This window comes from Mauremys mutica, unplaced genomic scaffold, assembly GCF_020497125.1.
Source record: "Mauremys mutica isolate MM-2020 ecotype Southern unplaced genomic scaffold, ASM2049712v1 Super-Scaffold_100292, whole genome shotgun sequence".
Classification (NCBI taxonomy): Eukaryota; Metazoa; Chordata; order Testudines; family Geoemydidae; genus Mauremys; species Mauremys mutica.
The window spans coordinates 32,526-41,688 of NW_025423306.1; the positions used below are offsets into that span (position 1 = coordinate 32,526).

Genomic DNA, 9,163 nt, shown 5'->3' on the forward strand with positions numbered 1-9,163 from the left:
TAGCCGAGTTACTTTGAAACTTAAAGTTTAAGAACAAGTACAGCCTACTGATATTAGATAGAGAGAGAGTGGAGGAAGTAAGACAGAATGATAGAGCGATGTGCTCTAGCGAGGTGGGTTACCTCTTTTATAGGGCACAAGTGCCGGAAATCCTTCCTCCTATGCCCAAATTTCATTCCTTACCCACAAAACGTTAGGGTACGCTTACTTCATAGGCTAGTATGTTTGTGCGTGTTGATGACATGTACATATGCACATAAGTTCCCTTGTGGTGTACATGTTAATTCTGTGGTGTTGTGGAAAAATCGACCACACCTTTGAATTTTGGATCAGGCAGCCGGAGGCACTTTTATTATAGTACAAGCATGCATGCAGGGAGAGGGTTAAGCTCCCCTCTGCCTGTTACAAATTTTACCAAGCTTATAAAGGTTAAAACCGCAAATTAGCATTTACTTAAAAGTTCCTTATTTGGGAGTATCAATTGTACCATTAGCAAGCTACTTCAGTTTTCTCCCATATATGGTGTTTCCTTTTATTGTTTCTGGGCAGTTTTCGTTGGTGGTCTGCCAGTCTTAAGACCCTTTCTTTGTGGTTACATTATACAGGCTAAAATTCATAAAGCAATCTAAAAACAAGCTGAACACTCCTTTCTTATTTCCTTCTTTTGGTTCCTCATTTTCCCTGAATGCCCTCTGTACAGATAAACATATTAAAAGCAGAAATGCAAACCTTGGCTTTATATATAACAGTTGTCTAGACTATAGGCCTTTGGGCCTAATACAATAAATGCTGCAAGCAAATAATAACCTAGGCTGGACAGGTGGGGCAAATTTTCCCTATCATTCCCTCCTTTTTGATGCCAATATTTCCTTTGGCATCAACATATTAAATTTGGATTTGCATTAATTCCTGAATTTCGGAATCAACGACTTCGGTTTCCCGGGGGTTTTCTAAGGAGTTACATTTATTAACGGAAGGCATGTTTAGGTAATTATAAAAATGGGAGTCAGGAGAACAGGGGTCTACATCTAATCCTCTTAATGGGACAAGGGCTATTTGATGAGGGGGTTTTAAGGGCCATAAAATTCATTAACAATCATAAGCTTCACTTGCTCTTATACATTAAAGCTAACAGGTTTAGGACTAGGCAAGCAATAATAAATGCATCCATTACAAAAGCAACAATAACATAACCCCATACCAAACAATAATAATAAAACAATAACATTCCTATGGCAATTAAAACGAGACACAAAACATCATATTTTGTATATAAAATAAAACCCTATAGGCTATATAAAAAGCATTATTTTTAATTTGATATATAGTCTAAAATATATAAATTTGCCATTGAAGTTCAGAAATTTTGTACTTTTGGTAAGACTACAAACAAATTCTGGAACCAGTCAGGCACTAGGGTAATCCAGCTAAAGGGCATTTAAGGATCTAAGGGTATCTAAAGGATTAGTTACAAAATTACTCTTTTTAGGCCAAATACAATATATGACTGCCTGCAGCAGTGATAAGATTAAATGTATGTCTTGTAAATGGTGGTCTCTACAAGCACACAACTATCATTAGCTTAGAGAAGCAGGTGTCCTGTCAGGATAGTTTCTTGTTCTATACCCTTCCAACAAAAGTTATCATTAACTGTGACAACTTCTCCTGGCTTCAGTTTACATACACACTAAAGCTGTGGGGGTTCTAATGGCGAGAGCGTCCATTGGTTTCCTATCCTAATCCAAATATTGTTATTTTACGAGCACTGACTATGAATTGGCTAGGCATATCAGGTGGCTTGATTTCCCAAATGTCTTGGTGAATCACCCAATCTTACATGCATCCTTCCCACGGGCCTGGCAGGATTTGGTATGTGGAAGCCCACACTTCCTTTAACCGGTCCATATGCTTGGAAGGAGCACTGTGAATGCACACACTTTTACCCAGAAAATTTCCAATTATGTCTCTATGACCACAGGTCAGATGGTACTCCTGAGATGTCTGTAAGGGCCGTGGGCCAAGCCTGGTGCTCAAGATCACTCTGAATGGCCATGAGCTGGTCATTCAGGAAATCCCGAACTTCTGAGCATGCCTGATCCCACTGCAATGCCTTCCCAGCATCAGAGACACGCTGGATCATACGGCTAAACACGCTTTGGGTGATGACACTAAGGGCGGAGATTAAATGCAGTTCTCCAACCCCAGCCCCGACCCCAGTGATCTGTGCCTCGGAAATAAATCCTGCCGCTTGTTCCAATTGTCCCAATCTGCTTTCATATTGATGGGGCTTATAAACACTCCAAGCGGAGGCAACACTAACTGCCCCTTTCCACAATGTGTTAGCAAGATCCCTCCTTTTTGTAGACTTACGAATCCAAACGCGTTGTAACAATAGTGGGACGGCCTCCCCCCCGGGAACAATTAGGATAAATGGCGGCAAATTGAAAATGAGTTAAAGGCAATATAAACCTAATAGTCCCTAATGTGGCATTAAGTATAGTCCATTTAAATCCCTCGGGGTCAATAGTTTCTAAGGTTTCATACCACAACTGCTGGGGGTGGACTTGGACACCCTGCTTGGATGTGGTCTTGTTAATAGTATGTGTGGGGGTCAACTGGATAAAAGTACATGTAATAAAATGGATATGTACAGTTCCCAAAGGTTCCCACTCCACTATCCGTTGATAGAGGTGGCCTTAAGCGAAAAAAAATAATTTGGTTGAACAATAAGAGAATAAATTGTTAATAAGACAGGGCCTAGGCCATGTAAAATTGTCAAAGGTCATTTTCTTTTCCCGGTGGGGATGGGGATGGAGTGTAGGAACAATTTTTCTAGTTGGGGCTGATGGAAGAGAAGGTTTAGGTTCTGACAACAATTCGGGGATAGTTTGATATGGGTATGGTACTTGGCCAATTTTTTATATCATTAATGGTCAAAGGCTTAGTTCCCTTCTTTACCTCAGCCGACCGCGCTATCCTTTTCTTTTTTCTAGGGCTGGGCATGGCTTCGTGGGTGGGGTTGGTTTTGTTTTGCACAAGGTTGGTTTGGTCTTCCGTAGGGGGGACCTAAAGATGTTATAGGGATCGGGGTGACGGGAGCACTAGCTTTCCCTGGTATCAAAAAAACCATAAGGGTATCATGAAAATTTAAAAGCAACAAAAAAAAAAACATGGTTACACAGATAAACCAAAGGGACGGCATAAGCTACTTTCGCACCATGGCTAATTCTTTGATTTTTGCTCTGGGATCAGCCATTGCAATAAGTCTTTTAACAGATCGGAAATAAGTCTTTTCCTAGTTTTCCTTTAGAGTCTTTTTCTGAGGTTATATCTTGGCTCCTTTTCCTGAGGCTCAGGTGTTAAAGGGTTTTCTACTAGATTATAGTCCCTTTTAGTGAATTGGTCTTGAACCTCAGGAACGAAGGGTGCCGTAGTGGGATCCAAAGGTGGGGTAACCTTTTTACAGTGAGAGGCGTGGACCCAACGTGGGAATCCCTGGTACTTGACCGCCATGTGAGTAACCAACAGCACCTGGTGAGGGCCCTTCCACCGAGGTTCCAGGGAGGATTTCCGCTGGTGCACCTTAAGGTAGACCCAATCTCCTGGCTGCAACGGGTGGCATGAAGTATCCGCAGGTTCAGGCAGGGTGTCTTTAACAAGTTTCATTTTCAGGTAGTTTTGGCTAGCTTCCGCAAGCTATTCTTCGAGATTTCGTAGTCTTAATTCACTTAGCTGTCCGGCAGTGAGGCGGCAAGGGAGAGGTTACTAGCACAATCACCTTGCTTGCTTGGAGGCTTTATTATGTCCTTAGGTGGAGAGGTTGTTTTCTCAGCAAGATTCAAAGGCTCAGTGGGTCTGTCAGCCGACAAAGGAAAGGTTGCCACATTTTTACCTTGTCCTTCACTCCTGCTGTTTAGAAGGAGCAACAACGCCAGAAGGAAGGATAGACCGATCATCAGTCGGAGAGCCATTACAGTGAGAAACATGGGCAGGTAGTCAGTTCTCGACACTTCACAGCGGTGTTGGCAATTAACAGGATTTGATAAGGGTCTTTCAGAATGAGGCCAGAGTAGTTTCTCACTGGTGGACCTCCATGTAGATTCAGCCTTCTGGTTTCAGCAAGCAGCAGAGCTACTGTATATAAAAAGCCTAACACATTTAATTAGTCTCTGGCAATAATTAAACATTGTGTTATGTATTAAATAAATGTCCATCTAAATCAAAGCCAGCAGGGCGCTGTTGATAGTTGCATTAGGTGCCCTGGTACAAATTGTAGAAAAGCTTAATTAGGCCTTTCAATTGGGAGTGGCCTTCAAAAGGCATGTTACCATACTAGATCTGTGAAGCTGCACATAACTTATTACAATTTGTCCAATATATTAAGTTCACAATCACTGTTGCAACTCACAGGTATGCCAAAGTTTTACAGCAGTTTTGGCATTTGTCTTTTTACAGAAAATACTTTACTAAAATTAACACATACTTACAATTACAACATTTAAACATATAATTAATCTAAATAATTTTCCTTTATAAATACCCTTACTGATTGTAGGCAAAACTGAGGAATTACTCAAATTACTCCCCATATTTCCTGTATTTGTTTTATAGACAGGTCAGGTTTTAATGGTTTTTATCTTTTAACTTCTGTTTTTAAATACATGTTGATTTTTAAATGGAAAACACAATCCATTTTGGCTTTCCCTTGACAACGTAACCGTTGATTGCATAGAGCCACCTTAAGGCTTAGTGTGGGGTACTTACTACAGCTTTTATTTGCTATTTGTTACCAAAACAGATTTAAAATCTTTTACCAAAATTTTATAACACATTACATTACCTTAAGGATTAAATACTAAATTCCAAAATTAACACTAGTTTCTGTTTGTTTGTTTTTACAACCCAAAACAACACCAATTTATTATAAAACACAGGTTGTACCTACCATACGTGGTTTTAACAAAATTTACTATCTTTTACAGTCAAATGATTTTACTTAAATAACCTCTTGCCTGGATTATTCACAGACACTCCCAAAGGAATGACTGCAAACAAACCAAGATTTTTCTTTTCATAACACCTTCTTTTAATAATTGTATATAGTTTTATTGCTTAATTTCCTCCAATAACTACAGAGTTAAGTTCCAACTTTCCTTCTTTTAACTTCCTCAAACTACGGTTGCCTGCTTGTATGGGCCCGATCCTTTTTTTTTTTTGCTACGTTAGTTCTTTTCATGGGCACAGGCATTGTTTCACTACCAATTTAGCAAGGAGGGTGGGCCTTTTGACTGAACCCCCATTTATCTATTTATATACAGCTATTTACATACCCACATTACATCTTGATGCATTTTATTTAATAACAACATTTTTCTATGTCCGGACTTGATACAATCCTCTTTTGAGGCGATAACAACACCTCAGCACCGGTACATTATAAGAAAGAATAATAGCAGGGCTACAAACAATGGGAAAGGTAAAAAAAACAACAGCATCAACAGCATAGTAAAATTCCCTTCTCGGTCTACTTTGAGAGAGGGTTCTACTACACTTTGGGAAGTGGTCTTGCTGGGTTTAGGCAAAATTTCAGCCAGTTGGGCAGCCCCAATGTGCCCAACCTGGTTGGCATGATCAGCTCACAATGCCCGCAGGGAGGGAGAGACCTTCACCAGCTGTTCCTGTTGCAACGAGGAAGGGCCGGGGTCGGTCTGCTCCTGTAGAGTATCCTTCTGAAAACCTGCCAGGACCTCATTGTGAGCGGGATCAGACACATCCAGATATACACCATTTGGTGATTACAGAATTTAATTCACAAAACAAATCTTTTTGATATTTCTTACCCTCGGGGCCTGTGGGGGCTGGGCAGCAGCTTCCTATCTACTTCCTAGGACCATAATTTGGGTATATATACGTGGCAGGAGTGCCCTTCTCTGGCATGGGAATCTGCTTAGATTCCCCCATGCCCCCATTATGGATACCGGGCAGACAATTACAACCCAGCTGACAGGCATCCCTAAAGGGCTAAATATAAAACACCTAACAGACATGCTAGCACAGTAGACAAAACACACAATAAAACATACCACATTTACCATGTGCCCTTCCGCCCCTGTCACCATCAGTCAGGGTGTAACTCTTAATTATTTCAGGATTCACTGACACACCTACGGGCTTTTAGCTCCAATTACTGGCAGCTAGTTTTACGGCCCCTCCACTGTCTGCCTATTACTGACGAGAGCCTTGGCCAACCTTATCTCTAGGGCCACTCTGGGGTTACTCACTTCCCAGGGTCCATAGTGGCTTCTACCTCGGAGGGGGTTCTAACCCCAAACCTATAACCAACACAAAACAACCTTCACAACACAGGCATGGCGTTGACAAGGAGTGCACCCCTGAGGTGTACAATCTTGTCAAGGTCAAAACTTCCCTCCAGGGGAAACTGCAGGGTTGGATCATCTCTGGTATACCAATTCCATTTCTTTAAGTATTTAACAGTCGACTGATTATAATTTAAATACCTATATGCAGCAGGCGTGCCTTTGGGTGGGAGCGGAAGGTCTTTTGACCCTCGGTTCCCCATACTCACTCCAGCTCGGTTTCACGCAAGCCAATCACACAAGGAATGCTTATTAGGACTGCCCCGGTTCTATCACCAGTGGCCCACTGACCTGCCCATGGCAGGAACACAAGGGAGCAGGTTCCGAGGCTCGGCATACCGCCTCTGCCAAACCTACAGGGCAAGCGGGTAATGGGGGCGGGCTAACAGAAAAGCCCGTGGTCTCCGCACGTCTCTCTTCAGCCCTGAGCACCAGCCTTCAAGCCAACGGTGCTGCAGCAGCTTCCGAGCCGACGGTGCAGTTTCCCTGGGGCTTCCCTCCTCTCCGAGAAGGGAAGGGAGCTTATAGCTCCGGGGAGGAAACAAAGGGACCCTGCGGCCTTCGGTGAAGGCAGTGCTCAAAGAGCGGTCACAGGATCATGGGGACGTGGAGAGGGAAAAGGGTAACGGGACGGGGGACGTACATGCACCTCGACTGGTTAGCCACTCACCAAGGCCTGCCAGTCGGGGAAGCTTCCACAGTCTCTCTTCAAGCAGGGTTGTGGGGCTTGCTTTCGAGACACTCCCGGTCATGAGCTTTCGCTTCGCAGAAGGTTCGGGGCATCTTCCCACAACCGACAATCACACTGGCCGCATGGCCTTCACACATACAGGCATGTTCCTGGCACAGTCGCCAGGGCGAATACTGCTCTGGTCCCTCCCGACCTGGCGGCTCCGGGACCCCCGAACCCCTAAAAAGGCGATCAGTTCCCTCGGACGAAAAGGAGCGCGGGTCCGAGGCTTGAGCTTGCCGGCACTTCCAAACAACCAAACAACCAACCAACTCCGGACCCGTTACCACACCGGGAATTACACGGGTCAAACCAACCTCAAGAAAAGGCGTCCGGCCTGCCTGATGTTAAAAGTTCAGATCCAGCTTGTGACTTACCCCAAGCCGGAGCCTACGGATCAGTCCTCCTCCAGACCCCTCCAGAGATTTCAAAAGGTCTCTTACCTTTCAGATGGGCCCGGGGTCTGGAAGGGAACCGCCCGCGGTCCTCCGATTCAGGGATGCCATCTGTGGATCCCGGACGAGCCCCCAAATTGTTGTGGAAAAATTGACCACACCTTTGAATTTTGGATCAGGCAGCCGGAGGCACTTTTATTATAGTACAAGCATGCATGCAGGGAGAGGGTTAAGCTCCCCTCTGCCTGTTACAAATTTTACCAAGCTTATAAAGGTTAAAACCGCAAATTAGCATTTACTTAAAAGTTCCTTATTTGGGAGTATCAATTGTACCATTAGCAAGCTACTTCAGTTTTCTCCCATATATGGTGTTTCCTTTTATTGTTTCTGGGCAGTTTTCGTTGGTGGTCTGCCAGTCTTAAGACCCTTTCTTTGTGGTTACATTATACAGGCTAAAATTCATAAAGCAATCTAAAAACAAGCTGAACACTCCTTTCTTATTTCCTTCTTTTGGTTCCTCATTTTCCCTGAATGCCCTCTGTACAGATAAACATATTAAAAGCAGAAATGCAAACCTTGGCTTTATATATAACAGTTGTCTAGACTATAGGCCTTTGGGCCTAATACAATAAATGCTGCAAGCAAATAATAACCTAGGCTGGACAGGTGGGGCAAATTTTCCCTATCAGTGGGTACAACACTGAAAAACCCCTTATGCCATTCTCCATTGTCGATTGGTCTAGGTAAAGGTCTTAGACAGGCGTGGGTACTTCTCTCTGTAATTAACAAGATAAAGGTCAATTTTCCTTTCTGAGTAAAAGGTCACACTATAGAGATGCTAACTTTGCCTTAGCTTAACATACAGGATATGGCCTGTAGGTCCTCTTAAGTCATGTGCCCCAGTCCCCTAATCATTTTTATTGCCCTCTGCTGGACTCTCTCCAGTTTGTGCACATCCCTTCTCATGTGGGTCCCAACCCCAAAAGTACTCACATTTAACCCCAATGGCTCCAAAATGTACATAGGGTGCTGCCATGGTCAAGTCACTCCCGAGCTCTCCAGTGGAGCCTGCTGGCAGAGAACAAGGTGAAAATTAGCCAGGATGTTGTTCAGTCAATTCCCTCTGCTCCCAGCAGGTGGTATCGGAAACCTCCAAGATCACTCACTTCCCTTTCTCTCATCAGCTTCAGGCCCCAGGGTTACAAATGCACAAACCAGTTGAGATTCTCCCCTGGGCTCAGGGTGTGGGGCTGCTCTGAGAGGATGGACTTGCAGATTTGGGATATTAGTGCAAAGATACAATTTCAATTTCTCATAGAGAAAACTGAGGGCATTGGGAAAAGTTTTCAACTAGCAATAATCACGCCTCGGATTAACCTCATTGGCTATGATACTGCCACTTCTTATTTAGTGAAAGGAAAGCTGCAGTGACAGCCTGGTTACTGAGATGCAAAACACTTTCCTCCTGGGAGAAACAAGAAGTTAGAATTAGAAATTTACATCGTTTGTTCCAATGTTGGCACATGTTTAATTTTGCTTCTGTGTAGGTTTGTTTCAGGCTGTGACTGTTTTGGTTTATTGGGTTGTTTTGTTTTTTTTAATTGGAATGGAACTTTTAATTGACATTTTCTGGATTCGAATGGCTGACCTGCAACACCAAT

At 43.4% G+C, this 9,163-nt stretch overlaps 1 pseudogene; it reads right to left on the reverse strand.

Moving 5' to 3' along the window:
* Positions 1-8,791: 8,791 nt before the first annotated feature.
* Positions 8,792-8,913, reverse strand: LOC123360679 (annotated as a pseudogene).
* Positions 8,914-9,163: the final 250 nt, after the last annotated feature.